The 24,856-nt window shown below is 39.1% G+C and overlaps 1 protein-coding gene across 1 annotated transcript in view; it reads left to right on the plus strand.

The window, feature by feature from the left end:
- Positions 1-18,300: 18,300 nt before the first annotated feature.
- The window catches only part of LOC104539349 (rho-associated protein kinase 2), a gene marked incomplete at its 3' end in the record, with an annotated part of 34,654 nt that continues 28,098 nt past the window's right edge, over positions 18,301-24,856 (plus strand). Inside the window, exon 1 of the mRNA XM_010182849.1 lies at positions 18,301-18,376. The remainder of the gene's footprint in view (positions 18,377-24,856) is intronic.

Raw genomic sequence — 24,856 nt, forward strand, 5'->3', positions numbered from 1 at the left:
CACTCCTGACCACACTGTAAGTGTGGAGGAACGGGACCAGAGTGGCTGTCCCCCTCTGTGGCCACAGTTCCTGCTCCCCTCTCACCCATGCACCCTGTGTGGCCACAGCCCCAAATGGCTGCGGGGCACAGGGTGCTGCTGCTGCACAGCCTCCACTGGTGGGCATGGCATGTCTGTTGGCTTTACTCGAGAGTGCTTGACAAAGGTAAAGCCATTAACCATGTATTTAAATATAGTATCATTTGTATTTTTGTTTCAAGTTGTTTGAGTTTTTTAAAGCCAAATAACAATCTAAAATTTCAGTCAGCAGAGGAATTATGTAGTAAGGGAGTCAACTTTCATGCACAATTCTGAATGATGGTGGTCTATGAAGATGTTTTGCAAGTTTAAAATAAGTTACAGGTTTTATTGCTTTGAAATATACTTCATTAAAAGATACTATGCTTTCTTGGTTTATTTAGAGTATTCTTACTATAATACAGAACATGGCACTTACAGCAAATGGATTTATACAACTATAGTCAAGGGACACTTCAAAGAAGTACAAGGCTTTTAAGTGTTGAGTATCTCCTGCACTGTACAAACTCCTGCCTAAGTGGGAATAAGCAGGTGATAGAACAGAAAATGATGCTACTAAGCTGCTTTAGTTGTTTCATTGTGTAGGTAGAGTATTTTCTCACTAATGGATGATGAGACTGGTAAACATCTGATTATTTTAGTTTATTGCACCTCATAAACTTACCTTAGATCTTGAGGCCATTTAGCTCTCATTCACAGTGTACGTCCTCCTGCTGTTTTTGGCTAATAAAAGAGTGAAAATGCAGCATTTTTTTTTTAGTGATCCTGTTTCCCAACAAAGGAAGTCAGTTGCTTACCTCAGTGTTGAGTTTGCAGCATGGATGAGATATGAGCTGTGACGTTGGTAGAGTGAAAATTAGTAAGTGGGAGGAGAAAGGATGTGTACTGGTAATCTTGTGTGGTTGTGCACCTACTCCAGGCAGAAGTCTCTTCTAGAAGTCCGCCTGTGTTTCAAGTTATGATGAGAAGTGCAAGTGACAGCTGTGGAGATCATCCACCTTTTCCTTTGCAGTGCAGCGATAAAGCTGGGCGTAATCTTTGCTGCTGGTATTGTGCTGAAACAGTCATGGGCATGAGATTCAGCTGGGCAGTCTGCATGGGGGCTAGGTCACTGCTTGCAACTCTAAGAACTTTAAGGTACATCTAGTTTTCCCTAGTTGAAACTGGGAAGAACTCAGAGAAGAGGTCCTAAAATTGGATTATCAGTTTATGATGCTTCATTGGGGTGCTATTTTTTGTATGTGTATGTAGGAGTACTTGCCAAAAAGTTACACAGTCCTTTTACTTGAGAAATTTATGAACAAAAATGGTAAATGATTCTTGAACTAGTTCTAGAATTCTACCACCAGTTCGTGGTAACAGTAGTTACGGGAAAGCTTACTTTCGAAATAAGCAGCTTCAGTTTCTCCCACAGTATGGTTCAATGGTAGAGAGTTAAATTTCCACTTAATTAATTTACTGACATTTGTTTTTAAATTTAATGTCTAATTACAATTTGTCATATAGTTTAGTGAGTAATGGGATTTAAAGTCAATGCAGAAAGATCAGTTTATAATTTGAATTAAACAATTCAAATTGAAAAGGCCATAACAAATCCATCTAGTCCTCTTCCTTTTGCTCAAGTCTAAGTGATAACAATATTTAGAGTTCCTTTCAAAATGTCTTTGGAATGATCTTTGGCATTTCCCTGAGTAATCCTTTTCTATCCTTTCATCTTTTTTAACTGTTGAGCCCCTTTCTTGTCTACATTATGTCTGCTAAAACTCTGGCCTGTTTTTTCTGATTATTTTACTATAACCTGGATTTTCAGTCATGTGATTTACTGTAGAAACCTGTCTGTGGATTTTCAGTCTTCCAGATCCTTTGCATGAACAAATGGGATTTAGTTTTCAGGCCAAACTTTCATCAATATGTTTCATGATTAATGTTTCAGGTCTTAATTTGCTGACTGCAGTGTATCTTAGCCTCTTTGACACTTTTTCACCTGTCCTTTGTAGAAGGGGTTTTACATTGTTGCTATTAGGCAAATAAAGTTACATGTACTTTTCAAAGAGGCACTCCATGGTCACCTTAGTGTTCAGATGTTTTTAAGAGTCAGACAAGATGGCAGGGCTTAGTTGTACATTAGTGAATTTTCAGTAACTGTAGTTTGGTGTTTCTGAAAAGTTCACTTAAGTATGGGTGATTTGAGCACATAATGAAGTAAGGTATATGCTTTCGAAGAACTGAAGTTATATTTTCAGATAAATGAGTCAGCATAAAGGATTACTGCTTCTAGGAGTTCTATTTTGGTACCTAACTGAAGTATTTCCACTGAGAGTGATGGCATTCTGCGTGAAGAGATGGCTTAAATATAGAATTGTGCAGTGTGTAGTACAGCTGATAGCAAAATTTAGAAATAAGTTTTAGAAAGTAAGCTGCTTTGTGGGTCATTGCACCTATGTTTTAAGGGATTAAAATCAACACACTTAATTTTTATAACGCTGAGTTTGTGCATTAATATTGAAGTGGTTTTTTGTGAGTTGAAAGTGAAAAGGGATCTTTTTCTCTCTCACCTTCAGCTTTCTGGTTTGTGTACAGGAAGTCAGAGACCAGGAACACTTCTTAAGAGTAAAAGAAGGTAAAGATGCATGTTGACTTCAAAATGTAGTGGTTTGGATGGGATTTTTTCTTGAGAGCTTGAAAACTTGTATGTCCATCTGAAAATCACGTAACAGGTCGTGGCTGTAAGGATGAATGTGCACATGTACAGCAATAACGTTAATTTTACTTCATCTGTAATGAACAGAAGAGTGCATGTGCAGTAGCTCAGGAACATCTTTGTTACTGTGAAGAAAATATATTTACTCCAGTACTTCTAATGTCAGAACAGTTCCACAATGCTAAATGTGTTTAGTAAAGAGAAGTCTTCTTTTGAATTTGACTTGAAATTAGTAGTTTCCTAGGTCAGTAAAAATTGTGCAACTAATGCTAAGTTGAAAATTGAGATAGTCATTCTCCCTTTAAAAAATAAGGCACTGGAGTTCTCTTAAAAATGAATCTTATGTTTACAATATTGCTACAACTTGTTTTCACTCTTAAAAGTCTAAGGAACTGCATTACGATTTTGAGTCTCTTCTAAAAAGAATGCAGTTTCCTTTGCTAATTCGTTGTGATTCCTTGTCAGAAATGCAAACAGAGAGATCCTGTATACATAAGCACACCCAACTGTTTGGTTTGCACCTACCTCTGGAGCACTTGGGAAGAGGAATGTTCTGGGAACTCGTTATGCAAATGCCAGACCAAGTGTCCCACTTTATTTCAGAGTTACCATCTAGAGTATTACCACAACAAATAGCCTTTTTAACTAGAATGAGGTTTAACCAGCTGTAAAATTGATAATCAGTCATGGCATTTCAGAAACTGCAGCGCGAGTGGTTTTTGCATTGTCTGTGCAGTAATGAAAATCAAGTTCCTGGAACATTGAATGTACCTGAAATGTTGTTTTTAAGCTACCAGAGAGAAATTTTATACACTTAGTTCTGCTGGTCTTGTTTTCACTGAGTGAGAGATGAAGTTGCACTTGGGAAAGAGGACGCAGAGCAATATTGCACAGCACCCGTCCCATGTCGGAAGAGTTATCGTCATGTGGAAGGGGAAGGGAAGTAAGGTTGGGCACTCAACCTTTATTCTGTTATAACTTAAGTTTTGAAAATTTTCTTCTTAATATAGCTGAATGTGTAAGTAGTTGTAATGCCACTTCTAAGATTTACAAGTTAACTTTAAATAAATGAAGTATGACTTTAAAACGTCATTAAATGGCAAATAGTTTTCTTGTTTTGTGTATTGCTAAGATTAGAAAAATTGTTTTAGTCCACATAGGGCTGCTATTAAAGTCCTCTCAAATTTTTTCTGCAAGCTCATAGCCTGTTTTATAGCAGTGGCTCTTGGTTTGGCTGTTGCTAGAGCTGGCATTTGAACCCAGCCTTCGTTTTCTCACATTTGAGGCAAGGTGCAACGTACTGCTGGCTTTAGAATGGTTTCTCTTAGCCTCTGGTGTTGAAACTCTTCTCTTTTTGCTTGTGTGTTTTTGAGTTTGACACCTGATGGCCTCTTTTGTCCAGAGCATGTAATACTGAGGCTGAAAGAAACTCTCCATTTTATTTCCTTGTAATTACTTGTAGGGATTGAAGCAGCTTCTGTAGGAATAAATAGATGGTTGCCCAAAGTAATAACGTGGAAGTGGATCACTAGGGTGGACACTAGGTTGAATCAGGAGTTTGTCTAGCCTAAATCTTCTGTTTCCAGCAATAGCCAGCGGCTCAGAAGTGCCTGGGACGGGGTGGGGGAGAAGGACTCTTCCCATGTAATTGCATTCGCTCAGCCTGCAGAGGTGGGGCAGCTCGTGACTCTCCAAGGCAGATGTGATGGGTTTCTGTCTCACACCTCTTGCAGTTTTATTCCCTTGAATCAAATCAGCGCAGTGTAAAGTTCTTGGCAGCAGAAACATCCAGTGACAATAACTTCTAGCTTAACTCTGTGATGTGAAAAACCCCTTCCTTCTGTTTTGAGCCTCTTGCATGCCTCACTTCATTTCCCTCCATCTTCCTATTACTGGGGTTCCAGCTTGCCACTGAGTCTGAGTCACCCCTCATATGCAGGAGACCAGGTTCCAGCTGGTTGCCTGTGATACTGTCTGGTGTTGTCTCTGCTTATTTCAATTTGTGCTTATCTGTCAGGCATCTCTTCTCTTAGATTTGACTACGGTACAAAACAAAGTCGTGATCTTCCACAGACAGGCCCTGGTCTGTGATCGATGACGCTGTGATAATACAATTCACGATGGAATATTGTTTCACAAAATATCCTGTCAGCTCTTCTAACAGCAGTGTCTAGCCAAATAATTACCCTGGCAGTAATTGAGCTCTGGTTGAAACTGTTTTCAGAATTGAATAAAAATACCCATCACAGGATAATTTAGGATGCAAGGGATGTTTGGAGGTCTTCTGGTCCAAGCTGCTGACATACTCTTTAACAGATTCAATCGGATGGTGTTTATGACTTAAATTTTGAAAGTTTCCAAATACAGAGATGCCACATCCTCTCTGCACAACCTGTTCCAACATTTGACCATGTTTGAAAAACTGTTTCCATGTAGCCAGTTGTGATTTCCCAAGTGGTGACTTGTGTCTGTCACCTCCTGTCACACCCCTCTGCCACAGGCCTGCTGCTGACTCACGGCCAGATGTTTGTCCACCAGGGTGCTTGGATCCTTGTCCTCAGAGCCACTGCATAGCTAGCGAGTGCTAACCTCTCCTGGTGTGCAGTGGTATTCACTCCCACGTGCAGGAGTCTGCGTGTGTCTCCGAACTGCTTCTGTTAGCCCGTTTTCCCAGCCTTTCCAGGTCCCTCTCAATAGCAGCTCTGCCCTCCAGTGTATCAGCCACTACCCCTGGTGGTTGTTGTCCACGAAGCTGCTGAAGGTACGCTGTGTCCTGGCTTTTGGGTCATTAGTAAAAACACTAAACAATATTGGACCCATTATCACCCTTCTTGCCCGTCATACGCTTTCATTACTGGAATCTGAACTTGTCCTTGTGTGCAAGGGTGTACATGTATATGTGTATATTCTGGTTTTCCGGGGCAGCGTAATTCTAAATGCTTCTCATTTTAAGAAAAACAGGCTTTATTACAGTCATTCAGATATTTAGCTGTTCTGTTATGCTTGGATGTTTTACAATAACTGAAACAACATAATATGCTCATTTTATTATGGTCTTGTATGGCATTTGAATATCTTACTACACTGTTGAGGTGATATTTTTTCCCCACTGAAGCAAAACTAAGGTGCTTTGTATTAGCACAAAAAGTATTTATAGATTATTATTTGTCTGTTCAAGCTGCAGTGGTTTGGAGTTTTTTCTTGGGTGTCTAGTATTATGTGACATTTAGCTTTATTTCTACATACAGGTTCTTCTGATATTACTTGCAATTAGCATTAAAAGCTTCTGCAAATTGATTCGTAAAGCAGAGGGTATAGCAACATCCACTGACTGAAAAGTATGGCTAGATATATCAAAAGTCAAGTGCTGTTACTTTCCTCAGTTTCTGGTAAACTGTGGTAGAAATTTTAAATTTTGTAATGAATTCTTCTGCTAGCAACTTCTTAAACAAGGTTCTGCACTACCTTGATGTCTTTTAAACCTTAAGTGGATTTTAGTGACTAAACAAGTAACCGTTCTTCCAAGACTAAATTAATTTATTGATGAAGTAATTGAAAAATCCTTCAGAAGAAATATTCTCTTTTCTGTGGCCCTTCGCAATTCCTTGACCTCTAAGAAAGAAGGCCAAAGACGTTACCAAAGCCTATCCGCAACATTGGGGAGCAGTTTGCAATGATCAGCCCTGACTGATGTTGTAGGTGAAATAGGTAATTAATACAAATCTGTGCACAGAGCAAACTTGTTGCTTAGGGAGTTGAAAAAGGGCTAATAGCAGCAGATTGCAATGGACCCTCACCTCCTTGGGCTTTCTGAAGTAACTCTCTCAAAATCTGCAGAGAGGAAGTTTCTGTCAGCCACCCATCTTTGCTACTGCTGTACTTCATACATTTTTACAACAAAGAAATTCCTTATTTAAGGACTATCTTTATCTTCTGCTAAACCAGAAGTTTTTGGACTCACTGGTGTAAAAACTGATTTTAATGGTGCCAGCCTGCATATGCTCAGGTGAAAGGTAATTGTAACATTACAGAAAAATTCAACTTTGAAGATCTGAGGAGGTCATTTAGGTTCAACCCCTGCTCAAAGCAGCTGCTTAATGTCTGTCCCAAGCATGAATCCAGTCTCTTCTATACATGACAGCAGTTTTGTGGGTCTGATAGGGAGAGGAGGGTTGGTTTTTTCCCCTATTTTTTTAATCTTCTTTTTTGGCAATATTTCAGAAATAGGAAGTTTGAAGAAACTGTTTCAGATGACAAAGACAATCTTAATCTTTTTGTTCCAGAGAAAAACATGGGAGATCAAACACTTCTAGTTGGACTTGTCAGGAAATGCATCATGTTCCTTCCAAGTCCTAGAGGCTGAGGCTGTGACCTCTTTATTATTGAAGCTGGTGAGAAAATGTAAATTCTTTGATAATACCTTGCCATCATGGGTTTTACATACGATGGTATTATTAGTCTAGTCAATCCCTAGCAGCTTATGTATTGAGTTTCAGCAAAATCATCTAGAAGAGTTCTTATTCTGCTTTAAAACCTAGAATGTTGCATTAGTAGTCCTGACACAGGAATTAGAGTTGAAATGTTACTTCTGTGGTTTTAGATATTTAAACTTATATTTGCATATTTTAACTTATTTACATGTAGGTTTATTTTATGGGGAAATGCAGTGAATTTGCAGCCTAGGGTCCTCAGTAAAGTTTGCTTCTAGGATGCATGTTGGACTGTGGAACAGGGTATTGCAGTTTATTCATTTGAAACTCCAAATGAATCCAATATTATGGATGAAATGGGAATTACAGTATGTGAACTCACTGTTCTACTAAAAAAACCCTAAAAAGCATTTCTTCAAACACAAAAAGTTTTTTCAATCTGTGTGCCCTTTTTTTTCAATACTAGAGATGATCTGTATGAACTAAGATAGTGAACTGGTTCAACTACTTTCAAGAAAGTCAGTTACGCTTAAAAATAAGGTACTTGTATAATATTGTATAATATTTGTAAATAATTTTCTTTATATATTGTGAAATCCATTTATGTGAAAGAGCCATTTTTTTAGGGCTGCTTAGCTTTTTTTTTAATTAAAAATACTCTCCTTGCCAATCAACACTGTAAATATATTATTGCAAAAATTAAAGAAACCTTGTTTTCCTGATGTCAATACTTTTTTGCCCTTTTATTTTAGCTATTGATGATTGGTATAAATGGATAAATGTATTTATTTTGTTGAAATTCCATTCATTTTCCTCCAGTGTCATTAGGTAAATACTCATGCAAAGATAATCTCAAAATAGTTGTTTTGTCCATACTATTAGACAATAGACCAAGAGTAGTTTAAGGTTGAACAAAGTCTTTTGTTTTATTAGCATTTAAAATGATTTTTTAACTCCTTTGTGGTTTACCATGTATATTTAATCTTTTCTGCTGTCTCTTACCTGCAAGCTCCCTTTGTTCCAGCAGTCATTTTTACAACTATTGACTTTTCCAGGAATTGTCCACAAAACCCATCCATGTCTTAATATGTGAACAGCAGGAAAGTCCTAGGACTCTCTCTGTTCTCACTATTTCTGTTAGACTTGAATTGTTTCTCTCCTGGAGTAGCAACTCTGCCTTTTCTGCTACCATATGGATCAGCACAACCTGATACCTGATGGATGAGTCTTGATATCTTGACCTTAAAAAAAAAAATCCATTTGTGGCAGTAAGTGTACTGCATTTCTTCTGTGCTCTGAAGTTAGCTGTGATTTTGATTGCTTCAGTTTTCTTCATCGCTTTACCTGGATATCTGGGCTCATGGAGTTATGGTGGAGTACAGCACTTATGTTTAAAGAAATACGTGGTATAGCTGATCAGAATATTCTGCTGACATCAAATTTGAAGTTAGGCAGGCGATAACATGATAGGCAGGCTGTTATTTATTGGGTTAGAAGGGTTCTAAGGAATTATTTTAAACAGTTGCTGATATTTTTAGTACAAGGGTATTTTGTAATCATTTGTTTTGAACCAGTGGTTAGAAAAAAACCAAGTCCTTCTTTACTTCTAGTTAATCATGCTTTCAGGAGAGGATGCTAGATGGTATCTTGATTTTCCTTTCAAGCCTTGTTTGCAATTCCAGTTACTGTAAAACAGATTGTTACCATTTTTGTTATTTACAGAATCACAGAACGTTAGGGATTGGAAAGGACCTCAAAAGATCATCCAGTCCAATCCCCCTGCCGGAGCAGGAACACCTAGATGAGGTTGCACAGGAAGGCGTCCAGGCGGGTTTGGAATGTCTCCAGAGAAGGAGACTCCACAACCTCTCTGGGCAGCCTGTTCCAGTGCTCTGTCACCCTCACTGAGAAGAAGTTTCTTCTCAAATTTAAGTGGAACCTCCTGTGTTCCAGTTTGTGTCCGTTACCCCTTGTCCTATCATTGTTTGTCACCGAGAAGAGCCTGGCTCCATCCTCGTGACACTCACCCTTTAAATATTTATAAACATGAATGAGGTCTCCCCTCAGTCTCCTCTTCGCCAAACTAAAGAGCCCCAGCTCCCTCAGCCGCTCCTCATAAGGGAGATGTTCCACTCCCTTGATCATCTTTGTAGCCCTACGCTGGACTCTCTCCAGCAGTTCCCTGTCCTTCTTGAACTGAGGGGCCCAGAACTGGACACAATATTCCAGATCCAGATTCCAGTTCACCGTGAAGTATCCTTTTTTAGTTACTAGATTGTGTTCTTGCATCTTATTTATGTGAGACTGCTAAATAGATTAGTAAAGATATATGATATAATGCAATTATTTGCATTATATGAAGGAATATGTGGAAAATATGTTTATCAAAAAAGAAGCTCACAATGGAACCAAAGGATAAATGATTCTGATAGCGTTAACGTGCCATGGTTAGTCGCCGAAACTTAACAGACTGAACTGTTTGAAGGTACAAAAAGACAAATAGAACAATTTTCATAATGGAGAAGCAGGACTTTAATATGAAACAAGGATGGCCTTGTGGTCAGAACATGATTTTAAGAATAGACTGTACATCTGTCTCCTACCTCAGTCACAGATGAGCTCCCTGACCTTTATCTGTGTTCCTGGTGCTACCTCTGATCCCTGCAGCTGTGCCCTTTTAAAGCCTTGATTACAAAAAGAGAAATTAATAAAGAGCTGTCTTTTGCATTTGGATTTCTCTGAAACAGCAGGTAATCCCACTTTTGCGGCGTGTCAGAGAAACTGTTCCAGGCACGGGCTTGTTTTCTGTGCATTTGTAGGTAGTGCTCGTACTGCTCTGCTCGACTCCTTGGGAGTTCTTAATCCGAACCGGTGTGTAAATGGCTTGGTGCGAGAGAGAAACAGTCACCATCACCAGACTGGTTTTGCACTTTTGCTAAGGAGCTGAGCTTGCTGTTAAAGGCCTTGGAGAATTCCAATTAATAGAAAGTTCTCTCTAATGTTATTTTAATAGGCTTGCAATACTGGACTTCGGTGAACGTTGCTTTTTTTGAAAGCAATCCAAATTCTAAAAATAAAGGTAGCGAAAGAACCTGGACCTGTACAGTGGCTTCAGATGAAAGCAGATTGTGCTGGACTGCTGAATTTGCCATGGCTACAGTGATAACCAGCAAGACATGCAAATCCGCCTTTGTTTTAAGGCTAATTAAAAAATAGCAACAACTGATTTGGAGAAGCAAAGGTACATTTTGGTAATGATTAAGTGTTAATACATTGTTTTGTTAAAGTGAATAATATTTTAGAGATTAAGTTGTATATTCAGCGCTGCTGGCTTACTCCTCTTTCTCAGTCCTCTCTCTTTGGATTAATTTACTTTTTTTCTGTGTTTCTTCAACAAATTTATGAAGTTTCCAGGTAGGCTTGGAAGGGATTTTAGAGAGCACCAGTAAAGGCCTCTTCACAGAGGACCACAGGATCCACAGCTTTAATAAACCTTTCTCTAACTTGTAAATCTCTTGTGATTTATCAGCTTCATTGGGTTGATATATTACATCAGTTCTTCACTGCTGCTACTTAGAATTCTTTTCCTAATCTGTGACCTAGATCTTCACTCCTATTTCAGCTTTTTTTTACACTGTTTCAGGGGATGTGAGGAAATATCCATCATCATCATTGCTCATAACAGCTTTTTATGTTCTGAAAAAAGTTGCCCTGTGTCCCCTTACAGGATAACCTTTTTTGGAGACTGAAGTCTGTGGTCTTGACAGCCTCATCCCTTCCCTGCTCTCATTGACCTCCCTTCAGTTCTTTCTTTTGCAGTCCTCTCTATAGGGTTTCAAGAAGCTGGACACAATATTCTGGCTCAGGCTGTAACAATATCAGCAAGTGATTTCTGATCTTTATTTACAGAAGAACCTTAGTTCTCTGTGAGGTCTTCTATAGTGCTGCTTCTGTTTATGTATCCTAGCTTGGACTTTGTCTCTGCTACAACCCTACGTCTTTTTCTATTGCTTTTCTGTTTCCTCATTATTTCTATTTTCACCTTCTGTGCATTTAATTTCTTCCAAAAGCATATGTTGGTGGGGATTTTCCCCCTCTTTTTGTGTTTATCCTTGAAGTTGCATCTGATTGTATTTTCTTTTTTTCAGATTCTTTCCTTCGTTTTGCGGTAACTTTAAATGCATGTGCTCAGAACTCTGCGCTTGGGATCATTTGCTGATTTTTCTTTGTTTGTAATAGATAAGTTTCTTATTCTGATGCTTTGTTGTGGTAATGAAAATATTCTGTAGAACTGGCACAGGAAAAACCCAGGGGAATTTCTTTTTGACACACTTTTCCAAGTCTTAATAATTACCAAACTTCTGATAATTACCTTTTGGACGTTTTCTCCATGACTTCCTGTGCAGTATTTTTTTTACTTTACTAATGAGAACGGTGAGTCTTGTGTTTCATCTCTATGTTAAGATGCTTTGCTCTATTGATTACATGATCTGTTCTGCCAGAAATCAGTTACATAACACTATTTTGTTTTTGAGAAGAACACAGAAAAAACCTTGAACTCTGCCTCTTCCATGTTAATCTTCTTGGTGTTTACAAATTGCCTAATGTCACAGCTCCCGCTCCCCAAGTATTTTGATCTGGAGTTTGGAAAGCCTTCCCCCTTTAAACAGCGGTCCTTTCATGACCGCTCCTGTTCTCCTGAGTTCTCAAAGAAAACTGATTATCACAGTCTCCTTAAAAACTTTGGAGTGAATTTCAGTTGATCTTGCTGTCCTCGGCAAATTTCTCCACGTATCGTGATTTTCTTTGGGATGTTTCTTTCTTATCCCCTGTAAATATGTCCAGATATGTAACATTAAAAAAAAAATTGGCAAAAGCGTGGAAAACTTTTTCTGTGCATTCTTTGCCTGCCTAAACTTTTAATGGACTTTTGTTTTAATCATTCATATATAAAGTATCTTCCATTATTTCCTCTTCTCCCCTATAAACTACAGTTCGTCATACACCTTTGTGTTTCTGATCTTTATTTACATGCTTTTGCTGTGCCATAGTGTTGTTCCTTAAAGTTGTTCTTGTTGCATCTTGAACAATGTTGTGATTATTCGTTTGTTAGTGTTTGAGGATGAAACTGTTTTTGGTGTGTTACCCTGTTGTGACATTGGAACAGTTTGACACTGCCTTTCAAATAGCAAGGTGAATTGTATAAAACGATCAAAATACGGATGTAGGATGTACCACATGAGATCAAGGTCCTGGAGAAGTATTGCTTGATACCTGTGATTCTGTGATCTGCTTGTACAGTGAAGAAAATTTTGCATATTTCAGTTATTTAAATAATTTCAGTATTTGTTTACCATCATATACAGAAATCGGATTGCAATTAAAACCTGTTGTTAAGTATTTAGATACTTGTGGACAGCAGCTGCTGTTGGGTTTCTAAACTGTACATACTCAGTACTGTTGTAGCTGAAATCTGTTAATTAACATACAACTATAAAGGACTTCTAGAATAGCAGAACCTCCCTACAGTAAACATTGGCTGCATTACCAAGCCCTGATTTATTCCTTCACATGCTAATTATGCTTAAGTAAGAGAAAAAATGAATTGCAACATACCCTGGTGATCACTGAGTAGGGTAAGCTTGGGAAAACGGTACATTTGCCTTGCATACGACCTTTTAGGAATTTTTCTTATTGTATACTCTTACTGAGCTGTGCGCCGTGTGTCCAAAGGTGGCTTCTGTGATACAGAAAGAAGTAATTGCTCAAGAAATGCCAGAATTATTTAAGGGTCTCTTTCGCATCTGGGAGAATACAGTGAGGCTGTAGTCCTGTAGTCCTGATGAGGAGTCTTTAGGTGGTAAGTTCCTGTGTTTCGCCTTAAAAAGCGTTTAGGTCAAGTGAGAAAAAGCATGATCTTTTCTATCCTTACTTGACACTGCAGCATATTTTATTAAGTTTTACTTGAGGATCCGAAAGGATAAAGTAGTAGTGTGTTTTTGGTTTTTTGTATTAGTGGTTAGTGAAGTTTTCATAGAAACACATGGGTTTGGGTCAGGAGGGACCTGGAAACATCATCTTGTCCAGCCCCACTGCCAAGGACAGGTTTGTCTTTCACTGGATCAAGCTTCTCAAGTTTTCCGGCTCTTGCACAGTTATGAATTGTTTTCTGAAGCAACTGATACCTCTTCTGATCGGTCATCTTACTCTTTGGTCTTTGAGTTTTGCTTTTTTCCCATAATGGAAGTGAGGAATAAATCACAGTAGCCAAACCTGTGTCCCCTGAACTTTGCTTGCCTGATCTTTCTTGAGTTCGTTCAGGTCTGTACCAGAACAAGCTGCTTGCTGGGGAGGCCAGGCTCCATCCATGTTGTCCCCAGAGGTGGTCGTTGCTGCCAGTGGCCAGGAGCTCTTCTGGTGTAGGAGGGTGTTGCAAAAATATCTACTTTGGACTTTTCCCTTGGAAAACAATCTGTGGAAAACATTTTAGCTTGTCTGCTGTGAGCAAAACGCTTTTAATGGGGGCAGAGCTGTCTTTGCCAACAGTGCATTTGTTTGGAAGCTGCTATTTTTGGCCTGGTAGCTTCTGAGCCTTTTGTAATAGCAGAAAGAGGAAGCGAGCAGTGAAATCACTTTAATAACATATTTCCTGGTTGAAGTGACTTATCTGTGAGGCCTAGACGGAGGAGATGTCATTTCCTGGATTACTTCTCTTCAGTTCGAACGATCCGTTTTACGGTGTAATCCTTTGACCTAGCTTCTTAATTCTAGTGCAGTTTTTGTGTTAAGTAATGTCAGCTAGGCCTTTTGATGGAAATGTAAAGCTTTAAGGAAACACCTTTTAATTAAAGCTGATGTGCAAGACAAGTGTTACATATAAACTACATGTTGATATGAACTTGAAAGCTCTTACCTTAAAAGTATGTTGAAATCTTGTCTTGAAAAGAGTAAGACAATAAGGTTTGTTCACAGGGATAAAAAAATTTACGCTTTCTATTCCTTGTGATTTTGATAGTAATCCTCTTCTGCAGATGACTGACCTCAAGTGCTACGACACTTCCAAATAGTTAAGAACAGGCAGTTGCACTCTTTTCAAATTCCTGCTCATTAATAGCTACTTGTGAAAATTGTTACCAGAAGTTCCTGAAAAGGAGACAGAAAGAGCTAATAAAAAATAGCTGCAAATATGGTTCTCAGTTTTTATAGCCCACAAAAAAGGCTGTGAAATTGGAATGACACTGGGGGAAAAACAGTGATATCTGAAATAATAATATACAGCTCATTTTAAATTGAAAGTTATGGTTGTTTTGGACCTTGTAATTCAACTTTACTGAAATGACTGTTGGGGATGATAACTTTATTTTTTCCCAGACTTTGTGCATAGGATGTAAGTAGTGTACACTATAAATGTTTTACTTGGCCAGGCTCTAAAATATCTGCATGAAATGAAAAGCATTAAAATATCAGGTGACCTTGCCTCACTCCCCCCAAAAAATGTGAAGAACTAAAATGTGCCTTATTGATCTGTGTTAGCACAGATTGCTTTTAAGCTGTCTACCCAGTTGTTAGTGGTCATTAAATACTGTTTCAATAGCAATGAAAGAAGAATGTAAAAGGAGTGATAAATAAGGTATTAGACTGTGAAGAAAGAAATAGAGTAAGAAGGTGCTCAGCTCTAGAGATCTAGCTTTTATTTTTGAATCTATGCAGTAGAAATGAGAACTGTAATTAGAAAAATATGCTCAGGGCCAATTGCGAAACTCTTAATTGCATTAAGGGATTCTAAAGAGTAAGAAAGCCTCTTAATTTGATACTGTAAATTGATACTGCAAACTACAGTCATATATTATTAATGCAGTTATATTACAAATATACTAATGAAAGTGTAGCTTCAAGTCGTATTTGTTGTTGGAGTCAGGTGCTGTGTGTAGACTGCCAGCTAATTGGAGTCCAGACTTCATTGTGCTTGGTAGAATCCTAAAAGAGGGCCCAGCCCTTCCCCGTCAGGACATCACTGTGGTCCTTTTCTGCATGGTGCAGGGTGAAGCTCCATATTTCTGCTGACACACTGTAGTACAGAATGAGATAGCCTTTTTTGGAAGGCAGCGTTTGCTAAATAAAGAGTTTGGTATTGCAGATTCTATTATGTTATTCTGCAGGAAGTCAAGTCAGAGTACTTTCAGTTAGATTTGTCCAGGTTATTGGGCAGATCCTGTCCAATTCATGCAGTGACTAATCCAGAAGCATTGAAGAACTTTGTTACTTTGGTTTTGTTTTCTTGTATCTTTCTTAAATTTGATTACATTTTTATAAATAGGTACTAAGTCATCTGTTCCTCTGAAAGATGAGTACGACGTGCATCACTTCTTTATCCTTAATGGGTTTTGCAGGAATAGTGATGGTCAAGGCTGAAAGAATGCCTATAAATATTGTTCTCAGAGTAAGTAGCAGTTGATACTGTGTCTTTGTTGACTTCCCTTTTTGCTTATTAACACTGTTTTATGGGTTTTTTTGTAAGAAAGTTCTGAAGCATGATGTATATGACCTTCACAACACAGTTCATGTTATGTAGATTAAAGAGTAAAATTTCACTTCTCTCTGTGGCAGTGGAAATAAATTTTAAGTGTCGTATCACAGAGTGGTTGAGGTTGGCAAGGACCTCTTGAGATCACAGAATCGCAGAATATTAGGAGTTGGAAGGGACCTTGAAAGATCACCCAATCTAGATCATCTAGTCCAACCCACTGCTCAGTGCAGTGTCAGCCAGAGCAGCTTGCCCAGGACCACATCCAGTCAGGTTTTGGATATCTCAACTGATGGAAACTCTACAACCTCTCTGCACAACCTGTTCTGTGCTTGACCCCCCTCACAGGAAAAAAGTGGTGTGTTCAGCTGGAATTGGATGTGTTTTGCCTTGTCCCTGTTGCCTCTTGTCCTGTCAATGAGCACTACTTTTTCTTCATTGCCTCCCATCAGGTGCTTATTTATACACATTGTACAGATCCCTTGCCCTGAGTCTTCTCTTCTCCAAGTTGGACTGTCTGCACACTCAGCCTTTCCTCTTACGAGAAATGCTCCCTGTCTTAATGTGCATGGCCCTTTGCTAGACTCGCTCCAGTAAGTCCCTGCCTGTCTTGGTTTGGGGAGCCCCGGAGGGGACACTGCCAGTGTGGTCTCCCCAGTGCTGAGTAGAGAGGAAGGGTCACCTCGCTTTCCCTGCTGACAGTGCTTTCCCAATGCAACCCAGGATGTTGTCGGCTTTTTTTTCCTGCAAGGGTGCATTGCTGGGTCTTGGTCAATTTGCTGTCCACCAGGACCCCTGAGTCCTCCTTTGCAAAGCTGACTTTCAGCTTGTCAGGCCCCAAACTGTACCTGGTGCCTGGGGTTTTTCCTCCCCAGATGCAGGACTTGGCATTTCCCCTTGTTGAGCTTTGTGATGTTCCTCTCTGCCCAGTTCTCCAGCCTGTCCAGGTCCCTTGGAGTGGCAGCACAATCCTCTGGTGGGTCAGCCACTCCCCCCAGTTTTATGTTGTCTGTGGGGTGCAGCAGGTGTAGATGATAATGAAGATGTTAAACGGTACTGGCCCCAGTGTTGGGTACTGGGGTGCACTCGTGACTGGCCTCCAACTGGGCTTGGTGCCACTCCTCGCACTCTTCTGAGCCTGGTCTTTCAGCGCATTTTTAATCCTCTTCGTTAGTCTAACTGCTACTTTGTCAGCTTGTCTATGACACTTCCTAAGACACTTCCCTTTGTTAGGAGGCAAAAGTAAATAAATAAATAAGTTCCAGTCAAATATCTTAATTTTGAAAATGTGCTTAATCATTAATGTTTTTTTCTTTGTGGTGAAAAGCGACATCTCCACAGATGAGGTACTCTGATTTGTGTATGTCTGTATTCAGCACAGTATGCCTTTCAAAATGTATTTAATAATCTTGGGCCTTGCTTTTAACTCTACCTAGATATATTATTAGAACAAGTATAATAATTTTAGTGATATTTACAACAAATGATGCCTTCCCAGATGTATTAAGGAAAAAAAATAAAATCAGCAAGTTGTTAGCTATAGCCTCAGTTATTAGGAAGACTGAAAAGCTGTGTAGTTCTATTGGCTGCATATTAATAAATGTGATGTGGTCTCTGACTTATATCTCTGCAATGCTCAAAAACTAGAAGAAACAATGCCAGGATTTTGTTCTTGGAGCGGTGAACAGAGCTGCCGGTTCAGGCAGAACACGGGAGGTGCTGACTATGAATGGAGTCTCTGGCTCTTCTTAGGATCTGAAATGATTTTTTATTTTTATTTGTCCCTGTGGAATTTGAAAGGGCTGTGTGTCTGAAGAGTATTTTATAAAGTTTTTCTAGGTTGCTGAAAGGTGGAATTAAGTCTTGTAACAGGTGTTAAAAATACAATTTTTAGCTTAGATCCTGGTGATCTCATCCCTTGCCATTTTAAGAAGTCTCAGTTGGTTTTATGGAGGCATTGATAATTGGTAGCAGGACGGCGTGTGAAGTTCTGGCTTGTCTCCTGTTGAGTCACTTAGGAAAAGTAATCCTGTCTTGTGAGCGTGAATTATGTGGTGAATTGTCTTCTGGAGCTTAGCTCATGTCTTGCTTCCAAGAGGAAAAATGCGCAGTTGGTTTTTGAATATCCAGAATGAGAAGGTAGAGAGACTGTGATCAAAGCAGTAATATGGATAATACAAACATCAAGTTTTTGAATATGCAGGAAAAGTATAATGGAAATAAGAAAAGCAGATTGACTAAACTAAGTATCTTAAAACAGTGTTTAAAGAGTGAGATTACTTACTGTTTAAGTTTGAAACTACTACTCCAGTTTAAGTTCCAGTGCCTCTCATCAGTGGTAATGTATCTGTGCTGTTTATAGACCAACTTGGAGCCAGGCAGTGTGCGTTAGCTCCTCTGCAGTGACTGGTTTATAAACACACTTGAGAGCTTGTTTGATTTGCCTGCTAGGAATGTAATGCGTGCCTGAATAATGTATAATCAGTCTCAGTGTAGTCGTTTTAATAAAGTTGTTAATTATGATTTTAGAACTCAGTTAACTTATTTTTGTTTCTTTTCAGGATGGCTTGAATTCTTTGGTCCTTGATCTGGATTATCCAGCACTGAGGAAGAACAAGAACATCGATAATTTCTTAAACAGATGTAAGTTACAAGTGGCCCTTAAACAGTCACATTATTGTGATCTCAGTCATAGGAAGCTGAGTGGTCAGAAATGCATTGCTGGTTTTGATTTTACTAATTTCTATAACTCTGAGCTTCTATATTCAGAAGGCTTTGGAAGACTGTTTATTACAGAGAAGTTTCATTTGGGGGATTCATTGTATTGCTGAAAATATGTTGGAAAATACCAGCTGTGGATTGTAATTTTTTCAACCACAGTTAGAAAATAACGAAAAAGGATTTTTTTCTATCTTAAGTATGTGCTGCAACATAATTTGCAAAGCATATCCGAGCTATTATTCTTTAGGAATTATTACTCAGAATGTCAATGTTATATATACAGTGTATTTAATCTAACAGAGAACCCTTCTGTTGATTTTTTTTTTAAATTAAATTACTGTACCTTAAAATATGTTGGTGCATTTTTGAACGTTTGTGTAAATGTTTGTGATTCTCCCCAAATTAATTGTAGACAGGATCTTGGGAGTTTACTGAGTGTATGAAAATGTAAGACGGTTACATCAGAGTAGCTGTATTTTGTCTTTTTAAAGTGTTTTCTATCCCCGTAAATAAACAGGTTTTTTTCTTTCTTGTATAAGTAGTGGATTATTTGCTTTTAAATGTAAGTTGTGGTGAGTAAGCCTTCTTGGAACAACTGTGCTTTGTAATGACCTTATTTGGAGATGTGTTTTTTAAAAAAAACCCTTTTTTGTTGCCTATGTTGAGGTTACTGTGGATGCAGTCTGATCAGCAACTCATCTTTTCATTCTTTACTGGTAGGAGCGATGTGTGCCAATAGCCCAGCTGCTGGGCTGGGACTCCTCTGCATGTCCACTCATTTTAAGTAATTTTGTAACCTGCAACTGTGCATCATAAGTGTGGTATGAGGGAAAGCTGTATCTGCAGCAGATATGAAAATTATGTAAATTACAGTACTAGTAGCTTTTATGAGCTGTTGAGATTCCCCTTTACATTACAGTACTATTATTGCAGTAGGACAAAATTAGAAACCTTTTTCTAATCAGAAGACCTGTATCTTCTGCTATCTGTCTATTAAAAATAGCAACTATGAGAAAAGTATTTAACCTTGGGAACGGTTGGGTTGGGGGTTTTTTGCAGCCCCTGAACATTCTTGCTGACTGTCCTTGCTGTTGCTCCTTCTCCTACTCTTAAGTTCTCCATTGTTGTAATAAATATAGTTAAGCACCTGATGTGACCTGCAGGCTACCAGCAGTGGCAGAAATCCAAAACTACACTTTGGTTCACAGTTTTATTATTGCCTTTTTTTTTTCTTTGTAAATCAGCTGATTGCTTGCAGGTGGAATAGTGAGATAGTAGTTAAAGAAAATTCTGAGATGCTAGTATTTTGGCATTGTGACTAGAAGAATCAGTCCTGCCACAGTGATTTGTTTCAAAGTCCTTTCTGACACAGGTGTTTGTGTGGTTTGTTATGAACCAGACTGGGGAGCTGAGCGGAATTAATGCAAAGAGTGGGGTGGTCGGTTTATTTGTTTCTTTTTGTTAAAAATAGTCAAGTGAAAGAAGAGCAAAGACCAGCTTCTGATTTTCATATCTCTTCACTGATATTTTTGCCAGCACAAAGGGAGCTGCTCAGGTGCAGGAAAAAGCAGCAGGACAATTGGGTTCTCATCGGTATTACCATTTTATACAATTTAAAGTGGCTGAACCCGTAGCTCATGTCTTTTTGGAAACTGTTCTGAGGGTAGCAAGTATCAGCGGAAAGGAGGAGCGTACATGTGCTTGCGAAGCCTCTCACTACCTTGGATTTGGAAGAAGAGTTGGGAATAGTGTTCAGAATTTATGGACCAGTAAGTTGTTGCCCTCTGAGGCTCGGGAACAGTGAGTTCTTGTCTCTTCGGATTTTTCTGGGGATCTGAAGAGCTGTAGCAAACGCCTATGTGAAAATTATTGTGAAAAGGTTCTGACAGGCTCTGATGAGCAGACTCTGTCTGTGCCGGCGGCCTGGAGCCTGTGTCCCTACTCAAGTCCTCCTGAGGCAACCGTGGAGAGGTGGCAGGGCTGTGTTGTGAGTTAGCGCTCTGTAGTGCAAATCGAAGCAGCTGAGGCACAGGAGTTGCTTATGATTGTTTTATTCCATATTACACAAATCTTCAGAAATTATGGAGAACACTGCAATCATCATCACACTTCCAGTCAGTTTAATCACTTACTACTCTCACAATAACACCTCGAGAAGGAATTTTTTTTTCTACTATATTCCCAGAGGTTTAAATACACCCTACTTCAGACCTTCAGAAACTCATTACTAATCAGGTTAATGTTTTATTAATAGCTTATTTTAATTTGAAAATGAAATAGTTTGTATCTCAGCTGAGACATTAATTGATATTCAGCTCAACTCATAGTTTCAAGCTGGAACTCGAATGTTTTAACTCATTTCACAGAGCTACAATTAATAAATTGTCTGTACTGTAGGAGTTTGGTATATCCTGTTTCTGTGACTGCTTTGCAGAAGCAGCCTCTTCACATGTTTAATATGCAAGAAACTTTTTCATTGCCTGCTTCCCCTTAATATTCTGACTTCTTACCGCTTTCTCTAGGGTGTTGAACTAAAGTAGAGCATATATTTATCATAAGGGGCATGGAAGTATCTCATACTAAAATAAACCCATTCCTTTTCAGTCTTCTCTATTGCTTTAACCAGAATCCTAACAGTTTATTAAATTGCTGCTTTTTTGAAGTATTCATGGGACAGGAAAGCATAACGTAATATTTAATTCCCAAAACAGTGAGAGGAATCTCATAGTCCTCTGAGAGCAAAAGCTAGCTAGCTTATTTTAGCAGAGAAGCTTCAGCTTTCCAGCATGGGCTTAATGTAACAAACCTTTCCTGGTCTTTTCTTTTTTGTCATCTAGGCCATGACAGCAGGTTGAGTAAATTCTTCCAAGTCTCTTTTTCTGCTGTCTGAGGTTTGCCAAGTGTTGGATCATGTCTTAGTGGCTTGTGCCTTCTCTGGTGGTCTCCCATGCAGGTACTACATAGCTTGTTAGCTGCTTTAACTTCTGGGAGCAGAAAGTTAAATAATTAAGCAAGAATTTTAACCAACAGATAAGTATTTAATAATTTGTAATCTTATCATCAGGAAGAGAAGGGCATGAAGAATGGATTTTGAGAAAGTCCAAACAGCAGCACAGGGAGTGGTGCCATCAGCAGGTCTGCTGCAATCCAGAAGCTTTGCCTCCCTAAACAGATCAGTGACTTCCTATGCATTATACAGCATCATTCAAAAGTTGGAAACCTCTACTGTACTGAACCTCTACTGAAAATATTTGCTGGTTTGGAGGTTGGGAAACTTCTAGAGTATAATGGCAATGGCCATATTAACAGTAGAAGGAACTTCTAGTACAGGTGTGTCACTTGTGCAGCAGCTTTGCTGAACCCCTGTATAAATTTCCTGGAAAGTTGCTTTTGCCATTTTCCTCTCCAGGCAGACACTGCTTACTTAGAATCTGTTAAGATCAAGTTCTTGCAAAAGTAAAAGTTCTGGTTCCTTCCCTTATGTTTTGCTATGTCACTTGAAGTTGCTGAATCATACAGCAGCTGTGCAGTTACCAACAGAAATGCACCGTGTGGTGTGGTGGTAGTGCCAGTCGTGACTGCAGGTCTCTGTGCTCCATGCTTACTGTCAGTGACACAGATGAAAAGTCAGATGCAAAGAATAATCTTAGAAATTTACTGCATTGTAGATCCTACATTGAGTCAGTAAGCTTACTGCCCTTCTGGTTTCCTCTTGGCTTCGTTAAGGCCACTCCTTGCCAGGTCTTTGCAGTCACTTGGGCAGGTTGAGCTCCAGTTCTGTTCTTAACAATATTGTTCTGGTAAGAGCAGCAGCAGGAGAGGTATCAGGTAAGCAACTTTTCCCATGCAGAGCATGAATTAGAGCACTTAATTAACCACTTTCCCATTTGGGTACTTGGTAGGTATGAAGCAATTCAGTTCTGCCATCGGGCTTACTTTCATCAGAGCAGGGACATGTCCTCTGCAAGTCAGAGGACTGCTACTTTCCGTTTCCTTATCTTCCACTTCTTGTGTCTATGCAAGACAAAATACTTCTGTGTTCCCCTTTCTTTTCTCTGAGGGGGGTGACATTACCCTGTCTGAAGCAATGAATTCTGCTGCTTCTGCAAGGTCTCCAGCAGCTACTTGTTCCTCGCACACCTTTGTCCAGATACTGTGTATGCACTCTTAATCACTTCAGTCTTTCTGTTGGGCTTTTTGCTTGTTTTTGGGTGGGTGTGGGATTGCAGCACTTTCTGACTGTACCTCAGTTTAACTTCTGGCTAGACTTCTGCCTAGGGCAGCAACTTTTGACTTAATGTGCTTCATAGCAGCACTCATTGACTGACTGTGTCTGGTCTGTGGGGATAAAATTGCACTCCCTGGCATTTTTATTCCTCATATATACACACCCCAGAACTGCCTGATACGCGTTCTTTTTAACTTTCAAGTAAATAACCTGAAGGTAAACCTTTTTACTTATTTAAGAGCAAGAAAGCTTGGGTTTCTCCTCCTCCCCACCCCCTTTTACTCTTGTAGTCAAGTATTTATTCCATTTTCACAAGCACGTGTAACCTTCAGCCACATTCTCGCTGCCAGCTGTCAGTGACTGATCCAACCACTCTCCCCTTTCAGAAAGTGAAACCTCATTTGTTAAAAGGTTATAGTGCCATTTTCAAGTAGTAAATCAAAAGCTGTCTTTAAACAGTCTTGCTATCCCGCATTCCTGGCCTGTCCTGTGTTAAAGAAGAAGCCTTAGTTATAAGCGATGACATGCGCACATTTTAGGACTTTAACTCAAATGTCACAATACTTTTATAAGACTTCGTTATTTTCTAGGGCTGGGAGGTCCATCCATTAAACCTGACATTTTTTTTTCTGATGGTCTTCTCACTGTTGCACATTCATAAGATACAATCTGTGGTATCTGTATGCATAGATGCCACAAGAGTACAAACTGATCTGTGTGAAATGTTCTAAGAATGCAGTCCTTTAGTAAAAGGACAGTGTTGGAAAGGTCTCTTGCACCTTGAATTAGATCATGTTATATGATATATGTACTAAATCCCATGATCCAGCATGTTGCAATTGTGACATTGCTTCAGGGTTTCTCTGAGCTTGCCTTCTTGCAGCCTGTTTTTTGTTTTAGGTCAGCTCAATCCTTTCACTGTCGGTTTCACATCTGTTAAATTTCATGGCAAAATAGACAATCCATCTGTATAACTGATGCCTCCACAACACCTGCATTCCTAGATTAATATTACTATTTTTAGCTAAGATTATTAAATCTTTTAGTAGAGCAAGTAGGTTTTATCCATCCTCAGCATTTCATAGGGATGGTGAAACTTGTATAACTCCTTGGTCAGTACCTCATTTGCTCACTTCATATATTGTTGAGTTTTTCATTGCTTCACTGCAGTGTATAATGCTTAAAGAGTTTCACTGGATCGGTATTAAAATTATTTATAATTTATATATTGTATTTTGAACACAGAATTATTCCTGTGAGTTTCTGGCCAATAATGGAGCTGTGTAAAACTGCACTCTACTCTTTCAATGTGTTTAAATCCCTGCCCTCTCATCTCTCACATCTGAAAACAATTAAAACAGCTCAGAAACATTTGAAAATAAATTCATGTGATTTCCCCTCCGCCATGAGATGTAACATTGTGTTTAAATAAGTATTTGCACATTCTGACTTGAAATTTGCTGATATTCCTTCTCTGTTGCTGCTTCCTGTTAATTTGCATTTGTCCTCCTTATCTTGTGCCTGTACTTCTGATTTACAAATACGTGAGTTTGCAAGCACAGTCTTCCCTTCTCAGACTGCAGAATTAGTTCACATCATGAACAAAATAATAAACGTGGTGTGGGTGAAGCACTCTTGCTGTCCCATGCTTCCTGTTAAAGCTTTCATGATTCACTGTAGAAAACAGCCTCAGTGTTCTTCAACTCCTTTTCCTGTTCACGCTCTGGATTACTTCACAGTCCTATTGGTACACTGATGTAGCATGTTTTTCTACTTTTGAGAGTTTAGTTGCCTCTGTCCTTACAGCTTTACTGCCAGGCTCTTCTCCTTGATTATTCTTAACCTTTCTTTTTTTTTTCCAAATCTCTCCCCTTCTCCTTCATACCTGATCTCTTCCTCAGAAGAAGAATTTTGTAGTTGTATTTTTGGGTTCCAAAGATTAATAAGGACACCTGGAGGTTAACTGGTTTAACTCTTTGCTCACAGCCAAACCAGTTTTGATGTTGAATCAGGTTGGTCAGGTCCTTGTGCAGCTGAATTTTGAAATTTTCCAAAGACAGAGGTTTTGCAGCTCGGCTGGACCGCCCGCTCCATTCCCCAATTCTAATGTATCTTTTCCTACAGAGTAGGATGTCCAGTGTTCCAGTTTGCCAGTTGCCTCTTTTCCTTTTACT

Source organism: Mesitornis unicolor, unplaced genomic scaffold (assembly GCF_000695765.1).
Source record: "Mesitornis unicolor isolate BGI_N332 unplaced genomic scaffold, ASM69576v1 scaffold17654, whole genome shotgun sequence".
Lineage (NCBI taxonomy): Eukaryota > Metazoa > Chordata > Aves > Mesitornithiformes > Mesitornithidae > Mesitornis > Mesitornis unicolor.